This window comes from Antechinus flavipes, chromosome 3, assembly GCF_016432865.1.
Source record: "Antechinus flavipes isolate AdamAnt ecotype Samford, QLD, Australia chromosome 3, AdamAnt_v2, whole genome shotgun sequence".
In the NCBI taxonomy this organism is placed as follows: Eukaryota; Metazoa; Chordata; class Mammalia; order Dasyuromorphia; family Dasyuridae; genus Antechinus; species Antechinus flavipes.
Window position 1 is genome coordinate 175,376,801 of NC_067400.1, and position 17,040 is coordinate 175,393,840.

Here is a 17,040-nt window from a genome sequence, read left to right on the forward strand (position 1 = left end):
GGTAATGAGGTCTGCATTAGTGATGACACTGTCAGAGGAAAAAAGGGCACATATAAGAGAGAAGTTATAAAAATGAATCAATTCAGAAAGGTCTGAAGGAACTTCCATGAACTGATGCTAAATGAAGTGAGTAGAACCAAGAGAACATTGTACACAGCAACAAGATTATATGATATTCAATTCTGATGAATGTGGCTCTTTTCCAATAATGAAGTGATTCAGTGCAATTCCAATAGACTTGTGAAAGAGAAAGCCATTTCCATCCAGAAAGAGGATTATAGGAAATGATTGTGGATCACAACATAGTTTTTTACCTTTTGTTGTTGTTTGCTTGCTTTTTTGTTTTCTTTCTCATTTTTTTCCTTTTTGATCTGATTTTTCTTGCGCAGCATGATAATTGTGGAAATTATAGAGGAATTGCACGTGTTTAATATATATTGGATTACTTGCTGTCTAGGGGAGGCAATAGGGATAAAGGAGGGAGAAAAATTTGTGGGAGAAAAGAGGGAGAAAAATTTGTAACACAAAGTTTTACAAAGGTGAATGTTGAAAACTATCTTTGCATATAGTTTGAAAATAAAAAGCTATTATTTAAATTAAATTTAAAAATGAAATCAATAGGCCTTGATATCTAGCTTGGATATGGGAGGTAAGATATAGTGAGGTGTCCAGGATTATTCTTAGGTTGTGAGCCTGAGAGATTGGGGGGTAGATGTTGTATTCTTTGGTACTTCTTTTGAAGATAGGAGGAAGAGCAGGCTTAGGAGGAAAGAAAATGAGTTCAATTTTGGACATAGGGAGTTTAAGGTATCTACTAGACATCTACTTTGAGATGTCTGAAAAGTAATTAGAGATGTGAGATGGAGGAGGCAAAAAAGTTGGGCTAAGAAAGGTAGATTTGAGATTTATCAGCTTAAAGATGTCAATCTAACAAGTGGAACAGTATAGAGGGAGAAGAGATCCTAAGATAAAATTCTGAGGGAAACCTATTGCTAGAGGGCATGATTTGGAGATGATTCAGCAAAGGAAACAGAGAAGGAGCAGTCATATAGGTAAGAGGGAAAGCAAAAGAGAATGACATTCCAAAAACCTTGGGAAAAAGAGAGTATGAAGAAGGAGGGAATGATCAACACTGCTGAAGTCTGCAAAAAGGTAATGGAGAAAGAAGACTGAGGTTTGCTTGGTATCTTGGGGATTTGGCAACTAAGAGATCACTAGTAGCCCAATTTCAAGTTTAGCTCTTATTGTTCTGCTTACCATTTGTGAAATTCATGAGAAGTGACTATATAAACATCTATAAGACATTTGTCTACCCATCATTCAATCTATAAGCATTTATTAAGTGCCCATGATCCAGGGCACTGATCCAATATATCTAATTATGTCAGAAATAGAAAAGACAAAAATGAAAAGTCACTGCCTTCAGAGAGCTTCACTTCATAAGCTTGCTAAGCTTGGAAAAAGAAGCATTAAGTGGCACCCAAATGGGGGTACGCTTCATTTATCTCTGGAAGAAAAAGGTTTAAGAGGAAAGATTTCAATACAGCCTTCAAGGTAAAGAAAGACTGGAAAAAATGACTCAAGATTTATCAGACTTAAGATCACAGAAACAGCTGGACTGGAAGTCAAACTGAGGCCACCATTTATCATGCATCTCTGACAGCTGGGTTTTGTGAAAATTCCCATATATAGTAGCTGTTCTGTATCATTTCCTCAAATGCACATTAAGCTTTTCCATCTGAGAAAGACATTAAGCCTTTGGGAAGGAGATAATTTGGCATCTGTTTCCGTGTACATTAAAGATAGTGCTATTTCCATGCTTAATCCTTTGCAGATTTGTCACTCAAGAGCCCAGGACATGTCATTTCCCCCAAATATATATGCAAAAGGAGATAAAAGCTAAATTAACTTCATGAGCCTTTGACTCTACAAATAATACTCTAAGAATAACACTTAAAACTGGAACTTTTCCCACCAAGTTTCTGCAGTTTTCATAGATTTAGCATTAGAATAGATGGACGATGGACCTTCCTTGGAAGTTATACCCTTCATTTTAGAGAGGGATGGAACTGAAGGCTTGGGGGAAAAATTTAAGTCAAGGCCACATAGTAAGGATCAGAAACAGGGTTTGAATCCCAGTCCCCCTAACTTAAAGCCAGGGCTCTTCTTACTAAAACTTCTTTGACTATTACTCTCTCAATTTGTCTTTAGAATAGGATTTGTTGTTCAGTCATTTCAGTTGTATCTTACTATTCATGACCCTATTTGGGGTTTTCTTGGCTAAGATACAGGAGTAGTCAGACATTTCCTTCTACAACTAATTTTACAAATGAGGAAACTGAGGCAAATAGAGGTTAAGTGACTTGTCTAGGATCACACATCTAATTAAGTTTCTGAGTACAGATCTGAACTGAACCCACAACAGTAAATTTTCCTGCCTCCAGGCCTAGTATTCTATAAACTGCACCAAGTTGTTTCTCATAAAAAGTGTAGGAGATATATAATTAAAAGGTATTTAAATGTTTTTTCATAGCTGCCTTATTAGCTTTAACAAAAACAAGACTGAGTATCTACAATATTAGGAGAAGGAATAAATATTTCTCTAAGACCTACAATTTGTGAGGTATTGGGCTAAGAGTTTTCACAAATAGAATCTCATAACACTGTAGACAGCAACAACAAGATTATACAATAAGCAATTTTGATGGATGTGGGCTTTTTTCAACAATGAGGTGATTCAAGCCAGTTCCAATGGTGAGAGATGGAGAGAGCCATCTGTACACAGAGAGAAAGAAGCCTGTGGATCACAACATAGTATTCTCACTTTTTGTTTTTGTTTGCTTTCTCATTTTTTTTCTTTTTTGACCTTAGTTTATTGTGAAGCATGATAATTTTGGAAATATGTATAGAAGAAGAAATATGCATCTGTTTAAAATATATTGGATTATCTGCCTTCTAGGGGAGGAGGTAGGAGGAAAGGAAGGAAAAAATTTGCACCAAGGTTTTTTAAGGATGAAAGTTGAAAGCTATCTATGCATATGTTTTGAAAATAAAAAGTTTTAAAAAGAAAAAAAAAGAAAAAATATTATCTTATTTGATTCTCACAACAACTCTGAAAGCTAGGTGCTATTATTAGCTCCACTTTACAGTTGAGGAAACTCAGACAAACAGAAGTCTGATATTAAGTGTCTGAGGCCAATTCTGAATTTAGATCTTCCTGACTCCAGTTCCAGCATTTTGCAAACATCTTAGTCTTTTTCTCCTTCTTCCTTCCTGATTTTCTTTTTTCCTTTCCTTTCTTCCTTCCTTTTTTTTCTTAATAGCATTTTATTTCTTTCCAATTACATGTAAAGATAGTTTTTAACTTTCATCTTCATGAGATTTTAAGCTCCAAATTTTTCTTTCTCTACCTTCAAGACACTAAGCAATCGAATTAACGTTTTACATGTTCAATCATGTTAAACATATTCCCACATTATGCATGCTGTTAAAGAAGACTTAGAACAAAAGGGGAAAACCACAAGAATGAAAAAAAAAAAAAAAAGTAAAAATAGTATGCTTCAACCTGCATTCAGAATACATAGTTCTTTGTCTGGATGTGGTCAACATTTTCTATCACATGTTCCTAAGGCCTAATATTGTAGTTTCTCAAAGTCCTTTACATATAATTGTTGTTAAAATACTTAGGTAGTTTCTCTATAATTATGACCTAGCAGCATGTACTTATAACCCAGCTCATTAGACAGTCTCAAAGACAGTCTGGTGTTTGTAGTACTGATTTCAGTGAGAAGACCTAGATTCAAATTCCAATTGTGATAATCATCTACTGATGTTACATGCTGTTACCATGGGCAAACTTCTCTGGGCTTTAGTTTCTTTACTATAAAATGGGGATAATAATATTTACAATAAATAGGGATGATTATGCTTACACTAGCCATAGAATTATAAGAAAGGAGTTTTTCAAACCTCAAACTGTTATATAAACATGTTATTTTGTCTTTTTTTTAACTGGTGACCCAAAGTTGTTGCTAGCATATGACTATTGAAACCCTGAGGTTGTGTTATACTCTCAATAAGTATTATAAAATTGACCTTACAATGAGTTTCATAATTTGACCTCATTCTTGGGGTAGGAGGAAAAGGAGGCAGACAAGGAAACTAGTTTTAATCACTGCTTCACTCCCACCTTTACTCATTTACATTGACTAGGATATGTCTTGATATGTAAATAAAAGATTCAGTTCAATAAATATTTATTTAGCACTTTTTTTTTGTTAGAAATTATAATACACACTAACAATACAAAGACAAAAATGTAAAGTTTCTGCCCTTAAGAAACCTACATTCTTCTGCACTGCACAAATGATAGCATCTATGATTATATGTCTATTCATATAGCCAATCCTCAGATCAGACAGAGGGAGACCTTCTAGATCCCCACTATGGCCTTCTAGTCTTCTCAAATCATTATCTTCCTGTGCAAATCCATTCTATCTCTTTGTCTTTGTTCATAATATTATTTTTATCCAAACTGTCTACTCAACCCATCTCCCCACCCAACTCTGCTGAGGAAAATCTGTAATTTCTGACCTCATTCTTGAGACCAAATTCAAAGCTCCATTTATCCATTTACTCATTTAGCAATTATTTAAGCAGTATTTTCTGTAAGAAATGCTAGATACTGAGATAATAAAAAGAAGGGAGTTAGAATAAGACACTGAACACCAATCAAAGACATTGGGCTCAACTTCTAAATCTGCAACTGATTTCCTGTAGTGTTCTTGGGAATCACTTTCCTTATGTGTTTAAAAAAAATTAAGCGATTAATTAAATTAGATAATCTCTAAAGTTCCTGGAAGATGTAACAGACTATAATTTTACAGGTCATTTCTATTACCTTATATTAGTACATATTATTTTAAAGTTATTCTCTAACTGGTTAGTGTGTGAATGATTTATCTTTTCCCAACTCAGGACTTGACTTTCTAAAGACATTTTAGTGCCTAATATGTACACAGAAAGTGCTTAATAAATGGTTGCTGAATAAATACTTGGCTTAAAAAAACAAAATAAAATGGAATGTCACTTTTTATCATTATCATTCCATTTATATAACTAAATTTTATAAAGTTGTGTGTGTGTGTGTGTGTGTGTGTATTAGCTAAGTGGAGTGCTAGACCTCGAGTCAATTAGACTCATCTTGCTGAGTTCAAGTTTAGCCTCAGACATTTACTTGCTATGTGACCCTGGACAAGTCACTTAACCCTATTTGTGCTAGTTTATTCATCTATAAATAAACAAGAGAAGGAAATGGCAAACCACTCAAATATCTCTGCCAGGAAAACCCCAGATGGGGTTATGAATAGTAAACCACCACTGAAACTTCTGAATATCACCATATATGCACACTGAAATTTCTGAACACACACACACATACACAATTTCATTTGATTCTTACAATTCAATGAAGTATGTACAAGTATTACTGTCCCTAATTTCCAGAAGAAGAAATAGTGGCTCTGAAAGGCTTTGGGATTGCCCTAAGGTCATTCAGTTTTAAGTGGAAGAAGTGATGGGATTGGAACTCAGATTTTCTAATTCCAGGTCCTAGTGTTCTTTGTTGTTCTTGCTTGTGTTTCTCTGGATCTGACAATTAGTGAAGAAAAGGTAGTGATCTGGTGATTATATAGGAATCACCTGAACTGTTTGGTAGCTTGAAGCAGCTTTATAAATGAAGTCTCTCTGGAAAATTTGCTGGTTTCATATTCCCTCTTGCTAGTCACATGTGGGATTGTCAACCCCAATGACTAAATTATTCCTTAAGCATTTTTTTCCTTCCTCATTCATTTTCCAACTTTTAAAATTGTGATTCATGAACCTATATGGGGTCTTGAAATTATGTATCAGTAAGTTCAATTTGTATACCTATTTTATATACTTATATATCCAGAGTCATGTAAAAATTTTTTGAGTGAAAAAGGATTATGAATAGAAAAAGTTTAAGTCCTGATGTTCTGGTGCTGAATCTGAATATCCCATGGTATGGCTGAAGGTGCACAAGATTTGGAGCCACCTAATTTGTATACTGATTCTTTCATTTAATTGCTATGTAATTTTACTTCTCTTTACTTCAATTTCCTCATCTGCCAAATGGAAATAATCCTTCAACCACCTGATTCATAGAGTTATGAAAAAAGTACTTTAGACATGTGAATTATTATCTAGTGGAAAGTATGTATGATCAAGTGTTGAGAATGATTATCATTATTATAAGGCAACAATGATGGAAACCTTGGTATTTTAAAAAACAGAAAAAAAAAAAAAAAGCCAGCTGAACAGACTAGACATGCAAGAATTAGAAAGACAGGAACTCAAAATCTAGTATTTATAAACCCAACTAAGAAAAGGAACTACTTGGAGAAAGATATTCTTTCAGTTAATAGTTTAGAACTGTCAAGAAAGTAAATTGATTTAAAAAAAAAAAAGTTTTGGTCAATATTCTACAACATGCAACAATCAATTAATTAGTAAATACTTGTTTTTTTCAGTTATGCCTGGCTCTTCATGACTCCCATTTGGGATATTCTTGGCAAAGATACTAAACTGATTTGTCATTTCTTTTTCCACATCATTTTACAGATGAGAACAATGAAGCAAATACTGTTTAAGTGACTTATCCAAGGTCACCCAGCTGCTAAGTGTCTGAGGCCAGATTTGACTCAGAAAGAGAAGTATTTTTGACTCTAGGCCCAGTACTCTTTCCACTCTGCCTTAAGTTGTAAAGGGCTAAAACTCTGAATAGGTGCACTGGAATCAGACAACTGAGCACTTAAGGCTAATTACCTATTGGACAATGACTCTATTAGCAAATGCTTGGAAAATGGCCCTTCCCATTATTTCGTGCTGGCTTGATACAGATAATTGTAGGAGGGATTATGGAGTGGAGTAAGACAAGCCAGAGTCACTTTGGAGGAGAACAAGGAAGAGAAGAGAGGTTGTGGAGAGCTTGTGAAGTTTTCGCCCATCTCCTTTACTTCTTCCACTAAAGACCAAGGACTCTGGCTGAAGCTGAGGTCAACAGGGAGCTGACCCAGATTTCACATTAAGTGCCTATTATATGAATGAAGTGAGCTGTGAAAGTTGTTTCACAAGATGGAGACAGTGTTATAAAAATTGAGTGAAGGTCAGCTGAGCCCCAGGGCCAGGTTTTTCCTCCAGATATCTTGTGGTTTACAAGAAGTGGGATCTTTTCTTTGTAAGACTAAGTTAGGGTATCTTGACATTGAAACTCCCATATAAGGTAATTTAGTAATCCTAAAGATGTGTTTGGCTTGAAAGTTTGTCCTCATTTATGACTTAGAATGTGAGGTCATTTGTCCTGGATAATTAGGGCAAAGATCCAGCCTATAGGAACTATTATCCCAGATCCCTATATAATTCTTGTCTGTTAATTGGGCCTCTCTTCTCCTCGCCTAACTGCTTGTGGGGAGGGAGATGCCCTTTCTCGTGAGATTGTAATAAAATTGCTTTCTGCTTTTACTTTGAGAAATATCCTTAATTTATCTGATTTATTTGAGCCAGTGGTCTTTGTCCCAAATATATGTGCTAAGCACTGTGCTAATTAGACAAAATTTTGATATTGACTTGGTTATTCAATCATAATTAAGGACTACAAAAACATTCATCAATGATTGAACTGAATTTAAAAAAAAAAAAAGGAGATCTGGAAGACATTTTTCCTACTACCTATCAAATTCAACCAATTTTTCTTCCTTCTTTCCTTCCTTCGAGGTAATAGAGTGAGGATAAAGTGGTAAAGCAGAAAAGCAATGCTGGAAAGAATTAGAGTCTTTGAAAGAAACCTAGCAATTTCAACTCCTCCTTCTCCCTCTCCCTTTTCTTCTCTCTGTCCCTCTCCCTCTCCCTCTCTCTCAATAAAGTTAGTGGCCTTAAAAAAACATGCTTTTCCTTTCTCAGATTAAAAGACAAGAAAATTCAATTCTGAGAGAGATTGATTCAAAATATTTAAGGAAAAAAAAAGTATTTACTGAATTTGTAATTTAACTCCCTAAGTGTATTTTAGAAACCCTACAAAAATATTCTCTAGCAGTTCTCTAAGCTTATAAATTGCAAGATGCTGATCTGCATAGGCAGAAGATACTCCTAACCAGGAGCTCAAGACCAATCTATAAAAGTAGGGGAAGGAGGCAGAAGGATGTGGGAAGCAGGATGGGAATGTATTAATTTTTTTTTTTAAAGATTACAAGGATCATAGCTGCAGGAGGCTTAAAAGTCATTTATGGCCAAGTCCTTCATTTTACAGAAAAAGGAACTGAAGATCTGATATGCCTAAGTGATTTATTTAAGTTCAAAGATAATAAGACCTGTGACTCCAAATTTAATGCTCTTTCCACTACATCATACAGTTTTTGCTAACTATCTCTTAGGGATTGGTGGGGAGAAGCAAATATTTCCTCTTCTAAAATTGTCTTTATATAGAATCTTATTTGCTATAGATTTATGATATCATCAGTAAGGTATACCCTCTAACAATATGGATCACAACCCATTCATGCCTTCTCATTCTGGCTGATTCTTATCTCTTCAAAAATCTTCCAAAGAAGGTTGCTCAACACATCAGAGCCTCTTTTTTCTTTTCTTTTCTTCCTTCCTTTCTTCCTTTCTTTCAAATATTTCACCAGTGTCAATGAAAGATTCTGGTATGTCCGACTGTTTTTTTTTTTTTTTTTTTAACATTTCTTACTCCTCTGGCTAAAGAAGCAGTCCATTTCCTTTTCTGATCCTAAATGTTCATGATAAGACAGACCCTAAATATAGGAATTTATATCAAAACTTCAAATGATTTCTTAGGGACACATCAAGCTCTAAGGGTCATTGGTTCTCCTTCCACTCCTAGAGCCTAAAGCTGTGACAGAAGCATTCCTATCCGAGTTACTGCAAAGCAGGCTGGGATATTATCATTGACTTTCTTTTTCTCTTTTGAACCTCAGAGCCTCCCTTTGTAAAAAGAAGCTCTACATGAGATACTTCCATATTGGTAACTAGGTGCAGGGAGCCAAGACTGACTGAAAAGACTAAGAGAATAAATGGCATCCAGATGGATGGGCAGCATAGAACCATCAACAGAGTGGAGGTAGGAATGGATGACTACAGCAGTGACAGGGTATAAAAAGAATCTTCTGCTTTCCTATCTTCCCAGTTCTCTGTTAACCCTGTACACAACATATGAACTGGTAGTAACTTTTCCCCATCATTTATTAAAGCTAAACTTTAAATTTTAGCCTACGAGCTTCCAAAGTCTAAATACCAACTAATGATTCCATCAGCCAGTGATAGAATTTACTTTGTAATGTTCCAGGAAGCCTTTGTAAATAAATAAATCATGATTAAACATTAGTAAGAAGATAGAACTGAAAGATTTTTTTATTCTCCTGAACTCTCCCTCCTCACATCCCTCCCCCCTGCCTCACACACACACACATTGTCTCCCTGGCAAAGAAGAGACAAACATTTCTACCCTGGGGTATACATAGATTTTGCTACTGCATAACCCTAACAGGCATTAATTAGTATTACCCCAGGTCTATACCTACAAGTATACCCATGTGGAATAAGAATATTTTTAAAGTTCCCTGCATAGAGTATTTTCTGGATCATGTAATTTAAACATACGAGGAAAATTCACATTTACACAGTGCTTTTAAAATTTATAAAGTGTTTTCTTCATATTAATAAGAGATAGGTAATAAAACTACTGTTTTATAGATAAAGAAATTTAGGTTCAAAAAAGTGAACTTGTCCAGAGTCACAAAGTAATTGTCAAAGCTGGGATCTGAATCCAAGATTCTTCTAACTCTAAGTCTGACATTCTCTACTACGCTTTGCTGCCTTGTAGTGAATCATCTTATGAAGCATGGAGTACTTCTGAAATGCAAATAGAAACCTTAGAATACCTCAGAATTTGGAAAGGACCTTAGAAGTCAATTAGTCCAAACCATATTTGTGTAAGAATCTTTTTGACAATAAGTATGACAAATCATTGTAGAATCTTTCTACATGAAGACCTCCATCCAGTAGCTCCATACGTCCTTCAGACAGGCAGCCTACACCACTTCTGGACAGCTCTAATTGTTGGGAAATTTTTCCAGCACAAACTTACTACTTAGCAACTTCCACTGCTACTCCTTCCTAAGTTCTGCTACTAAAGTCAAGTAGAATGAATCTATTCTTCTTTCACAGCCTTTAAAATACCTGAGGACAAGGATCATGTTCTCCTTAAGTATTCTTTTTTTCTCAGCTTTTTTGAGTGATCCTCCTAAGACATGGAGTCTAACTTCTCTCATAATCCAAACTTGCCCTCCTTTAAAATTTGTTAGTTTCCTAAAACACAATGTCCAGAACTTAATAATCCAGATTCAGTCCAACATGCCAAGATCCAAATCTAACTATTACCTTGCTCTGGGCACTATGCTCTTATTTAATAAAGCCTAAAATCTGGTTAGGTTTTTTGCAGCTGCCATAACAAAATATTGACCCTTATTGCTCATAAAATGCTCAGCCAAATCCCTTCAATGTGAACTATTGTCTCTCATACATCCTCATCTTGTAATTGTATATAGCTAAATTTTAAAAATCAACTTGAAGGCCATTATTTTTCTCCCCTAATAAATTTCATCTGATTAGATAGAGTAGTTAGGTAGAACAGTGGTTAAAGTGTGGTCTTGAAGTCAAGAAGATTCAACCAGTTCATCAATCTTAAGTGCTTATTAGTTGTGTGACTCTGGACAACTTTTCTTTCCTCAGTTTACCTTATAAGTATTTACTAATAAGTAAAATGAGTTAGAAAGAAAAAATGGCAAACCATTTCAATATCTCTGCTAATAAAACTCCAAATGGGGTCATCAGATATTACTGAAAAATGATTGAACAACAGCAAAAGATTTTGTCTCATCATCTAATTACTGATTCGGGGGGAATGTTGCCTCTGTCATCCAACACATAATTCTAACATATTCACTAACCCTCCCAGCACTGCTCTTGAGCACATTACAGATTAGGAAAAGTCACAAGATAACAAACAAAAATCCCAATTGGTAATAGTTACTTTCCTCAAGTCATATTTGAAATAGGCAATGAATATTTGTAACAGTAAATGGTAACAGTTACTCTGCTCGTGGAATATTAGGATGATCACAGCACATTATGTATTCTATGATTACTACTTCTTCTGGCAAAAAAGTATACTATTTCAAAATTTCCTGTCTTGAAATTAGAATAGAACAAAACTATTTTTACATGTTTAATATATAAAAGCACACATAAAAGGTTAGAATAGAGTTATATAAAAGAAACACCATTTAAAAAGCACCAAGACTCCTCACTCATGTCCCGTTTAGACTCTTCTACAGTTCAATTCAGAGAAATTAAGTGCCCACAGTCACAATTCTTTGTGCATTATTCTCTCAAACTTTACATATTTTCGTTCTAAAGCACTCTAAAGCATATCATTCTTTTATCAGCCAATTCCCATTTCATATACTTTACCTAGTTTGCTTTTCCTTCTCCCTTTTGCAGATCCAGCAGAGAACCTCCTTTTTAGCAATTCTATTCTTTTTTAAATTCAATTATTGGACCTTTTAAAGTCAAATTCATACTTCAGTGAGTTATCTTTAAAAGCTATTTCCTATATACTGCATAGCACTTCCTCATCTCAATCTTGTCTCTGTAGTCTTCAACTATATTTAAACCAATGAAACCAAGTTGGGTTTTCTCCCTCGTTTTCAGAGATATCATGTGACATGGTGTGTTGCATGATAACCCTACACTTCTGAAGGAACATGACAACACCCTAAAATGTTGTCATAGATCATATCCTGTTGTGCTATTACCAGAATTCTATTAGCAAGAGAAGAAAATTAGTCAAAAATTAATTAATTATGAGCTGGCACATCCCTATGTCATAAATGAGTGCTAACCTGTTAGAATCCACAAAGATATGCATCCTCTCCTTCCCTTCAAAAAAGTAATGTTACCATTACTGAGCCAGACAAAAATAATGTCGAAATTCACTTGGAAAAAATAAAGAAAAAAGTATGAATGAAGAATGTAGCATTTCTAAACCTCAAGTAAAAACTATTTAATATTAGTTTAAAATTATAGGTTTTATATTAAAAATACAAATATCAGTTTTTAAAAGGGAGACAGAGAGTATATGATATTGGGTCACAAACAATGGAACTCAATCCAGGGTTTGATACCCTAGAAAACATAAACTATTTGTCAGTCAATAAACATTTATCAAGTACCTTCTACTAGGAAAGAACTCTTTATTTAATAAGAACTGCTATGAAAACTGGAAAACAGTGTGGCAAAAATTAGATTTAAGTCAACATCTCATCCCACAATCAATTCTAAATGGATATTCATATCATCAAAAAATATCATCAAAGAACTGAAGGAAAATAGAAACATCTTTCACAAATTGATAGCAGGACTAAACAACGGATAAAAGATCACAAAAGACCAAATAAAGAACCTCATTTGAATAAAATTAAAACATTTCTGCTCAGAGAAAAGAAATACAAACAGGATAAGAAAAGAACTTGTTGGGGGCATGTCATTGTATTAAATATCTGGCAAATGTCAGATAACCAAAATATATAAAGAATTAACACAAACAACAAACATATCCCATTGAATAAAAAACTGGCAAACAAATAGTTAAATAAAGTTGTCTAAAGAATTGCATACTATTAATTATATTAAAGATCGTTCTCTCATTAAGAAAAGACATCCAAATTAATACAATTCTGAGATTTGATCTCACACAGAGAAAACTGGCAAAGATGATCCAAAAAAAAAAAAAAAAAGAGAGAGAAAGAGAACAGTTAATGTAGTGTTATAAGAAGAAAGACATGTTAATACACTAGTCATAGAATTATACCAAGTAGTAGTTTCTCATCTAATTAAGATAAATATGTAAAATAGTTTTGGTACAGTAGATAGAGTACCAACCCTGGAGTCAGGAGGATCTGAGTTCATATCTGATCTCAGCCACTTAATACCTACTGTGTGACCTGGGCTAGTCACTAATCCCAATTGCCTCAAAACAAAAGTGCTATTTGAAATGATAATCTTTTTTTTTTTTTAAGTTGACTAAAATATCTATCTCCTTTGACCCAGATATTCCACATAAACCTCAAAGTAGACAAAGATAAAAATTTCTAAACATATCAAAATATCCACTGCAGCATTTTTTATGATAGCAAAGAACTGGAAACAATATAAGCACCATGAATTTAATGACATAATTATTATGTTGTAAGAAATAACAAATAGGAACAATGTTGAGAAACAAAGTCAGTCTTTGACTTGTCCTTCGCTCATGATAGAGATGGGAGACAATGGATATATATAATTGCATGTGCCAATGTAATGCCCTAAATAAATTTATTATACCCTACCCCCTTCTCTTGCCATTAGGATTGGGAGAATTGAGTCAGTAAAGTAGCCTAGACATACCATTGAGTCATAAAACTCCAGGAGTCTAATCTTTTTTTTTTTTTTTTTTTAACTTTTTATTGACAGAACCCATGCCAGGGTAATTTTTTACAGCATTATCCCTTGCACTCACTTCTGTTCCGATTTTTCCCCTCCCTCCCTCTACGGCCTCCCCTAGATGACAAGCAGTCCTTTATATGTTAAATAGGTTACAGTATACAGGAGTCTAATCTCAAAACTTGCTGGGATAATTCCCTCTCCATTTGAGTACTGCCCCTTGCTGCTGTCTCCTGCCCTTGATCTTCTTATCTTGACCTGTCAGGAATAAGTTATGATTCTTTCCTAGAATTATGGCGAATTATGGCTTCTCCGCTCCCTCAATGCCCTTGTCCCCCCATATCTGCCTTTATTTCCCCGATAAGATTGTAGCTATATAAATTCCCTGCCTTAGGTGCTCGCTGCTGAATGCTTTGGACAAGAGTCCCATATAGCCGGCTAGCCTAAAACAGCAGCAGCTAGTCTAAACTCTCCACAATTAAAATATTAAAAACCAATCTCTGTCTTGCCTCAGTTTCTCTAGCATTACATCAATAAATAATAAATGCATGGGTTGGTTTTCCTGAATTTTTTCTTTCTTCTTTCTTTTCTTTTTTTCTTTCTCTTTTTCTTTCTCCTCCTTCCTTTCTTTTTTCCTTCCTTCCTTCCTTTCTTTGTCTTGTTATAAAAGGAGGTTACTTGGATGGGGGAAGGAAAAAGGTTCTATTCAGAAATAAATGTGATATACAAGCAAAAGGCATCAATAAAAGAGGGAAAAGACTATAGAACTTTTTGTGGTAGCAAATAACTAGAAATGAGAATAGAAGGACAAACTGCTAGTTTATAAGTTTAAAAGGCTTCAGAGAATATACCTTAAATGTTTTATCCAGTGAGACTCTTAGGAGACATCTGTTCAGTGTCCTCTAAGTCTCATGATTAAGTTAACAATGTATTTCCTATGTGCCAGGCACAAATAGAAGAAATCAAGAGAAGAAATACAGAAAGACAACACAAACCAGAGCTGAGAGGGCCTCATGGCCCTTATTGGCAGTATCATTGAGAAATGGCCAAAAAGTACTATGAAGTTCTCATTCCAGGCAAGAGCTTGCCTATGACAGAATTTGCCCCATGGGCCAATCTTTAACATCTGTATGTTAAGTGCCTTATAAATCATATTCAAACAAGTCAGTGTAATGCTGTCCAGCTTTATTAAAATATTCCAGGTTCAGCTAAGACACTCGTCTCTCATTTAGAAGTGGGAACTGAACGTTCCAAAACCTCTCCCTTAAATACATTTGACACATACCATAAAAAGAAAAAATGATGCCCATTCCTCCACAGACCTTTGCACAAGAACGCCTGAATGGAAAGACCTCCTGGGACTCCTCAATGCCAAATTTCCAATGAAGGATCAAGGATTCTTTGGTTAAGGCCACAAGAAAACCTCCTAAGTAATTAATCCTCCCTATAAATGCAGATTCTCTTGATCTGTTTCACTTTGAATATATCAGGGAAATTCTATAATACCTCTTAATATTACAGTGGTATCTTTTTCATTCAATTTTATTTTATTTTGAGGTCTCATTTCCTCTTTCCAAAGTCCCTTGTCCTCAAAAAAAGCAAAAGAAATAAAAGTTACAATCATGTTTGTAACACAGTTGGCAAAACAAATTCCCAGCACTGGGAAGTTGTAATTAGCCATCCCCATTGTACTGATCAGAATTCCAAAATCTTTCAAAGTTACTCTTAGAGTAGTATTCTTTTTAAAATAGTATTTTACTTTTCCAAATATATTCAAAGATAGTTTTCAACATTCACTTTGCAAAACTTTGTGTTCCAAATTTTTTTTCCTCTCTCTCCTTCCATCTCCCCAAGATAGTAAACCATCTCATATAGATTAAACATGTGCAATTTAGATAGTGTTTTTAGGAGTAAATATTGTATCACTCAGAGATCATAGCATGTAATAACTGGAAGCAATCACCTGGTTCAATATTTTTTATTTCACACATTAGGAAACCCAGAGAAGGAAAACAAATGGGTCAATGTTACACAAGTAGATAGGTAATAGGAATAGAACAACTTAGAATTCACTATTCTGGACTTTCTGTAGGGTCTTACTTGCAGTGAATGATGTTACCATTTAGGAAATTATTGCTAGACTGAAGACATGTTTTTCTCCCAGGTTCAACTTTACCTTCTTTTTACCAGAGAAACTTCATCATTGATTAATGTACTTAGGGGAAATGGTTCAATTTTCCATTGGAAAAGAATGGACATATGCCTTGGTTCTATGCCATTTTAGCAATTTTTACAGCTACTTTTCTTTGTTGTGAAATGTGGTAAATTCTTTTGAATAAACTGAGATGAAGAAATACACAAGCAAACCAAGTTAGGGCTAAAAAAGACAGGAACAGAAAAAGGATGTGTGCTTATATTTGTAAAGGAAAATTTCATGAGGAAAATACCTCTACAAAGCAATCAGCCCCTTCTCGACAATTTACATTCTTTAAAAAATTTTAATAGTATTTTATTTTACAAATACTGCAAAAATAGTTTTCAACATTCGTTTTTGCAAAATTTTGTGTTCCAAATTTTTCTCCCTTCCCTTTCCCTTCTCCCTAAAATAGCAAGCAATCTGATGTAAATTAAATATGTGCAATTCTTTTAAACATATTTCCATATTTGTCTTGTTGTACAAAATCAGATCAAAAGAAAAAAAATAACAAGCAAACAAACAATATCAAAAAAAGGTGAAAACACTATACTTTGATCCACATTCAGTCTCCATAGTTCTTTTTCTGGATGCGAATGGCTATTTACATCACAAATCTTGAATCACTTATTGTTGAAAAGAGCCAAGTCCATCATAGTTGATCATCACATAATCTTGCAACTGTGTACAGTGTTCTCTTGGTTCTGTTCACTTTACTAAGCATCAGTTCATGCAAGTCTTAACAATAACATTCCATTATATTCATATACTATAACTTATTCAACCATTCCCCAACTGATGGGCATCCACTCAATTTCCAGTTCTTTGCCAGTACAAAAAGGCTGCTACAAACATTTTTGCACATATGGACCCTTTCCGCTGTTTTATGATCTCTTTGGGATACAGAACTAGTAGAGGGAATGCTGGATCAAAGGATATGCACAGTTTGATGGCCCTTTGGGCATAGTTCCAAATTGCACTTCAAAATGGCTGGATCATTTCACAATTCCACCAACAATTTATTAGTATCCCAGTTGTTCCACATCCTCTGCAACATTTATCATTATCTTTTTCTGTTATTTCAGCCAATTTTAGCCAATCTAACAAGCATAAAATGGTACCTCAGAATACAACTTACATTCTTAAATACTTTACTCTAGCAACTGAGATAAGTAGGATGTGCCTAAGAAAATGTATTTTTATAGTGTGTGGTTGTTTAATTGTATCCGACTCTTCATGACCTATTTTGAGGTTTCCTTGGCAGA

The 17,040-nt window shown here is 34.5% G+C and overlaps 1 protein-coding gene across 2 annotated transcripts in view; it reads right to left on the reverse strand.

Moving 5' to 3' along the window:
• Positions 1-17,040, reverse strand: part of LIMS1 (LIM zinc finger domain containing 1) — a 210,761-nt gene that overhangs the window by 113,947 nt on the left and 79,774 nt on the right. Inside the window, exon 1 of one of the 2 annotated variants that reach the window (XM_051984284.1) lies at positions 11,569-12,071. The exons of the other annotated variant lie outside the window; for it this stretch is intronic. The gene's annotated coding sequence lies outside the window, so the exon portion shown is untranslated. Of the gene's footprint in view, positions 1-11,568; positions 12,072-17,040 lie in introns of those variants that run through there. 2 annotated transcript variants of the gene reach the window in all.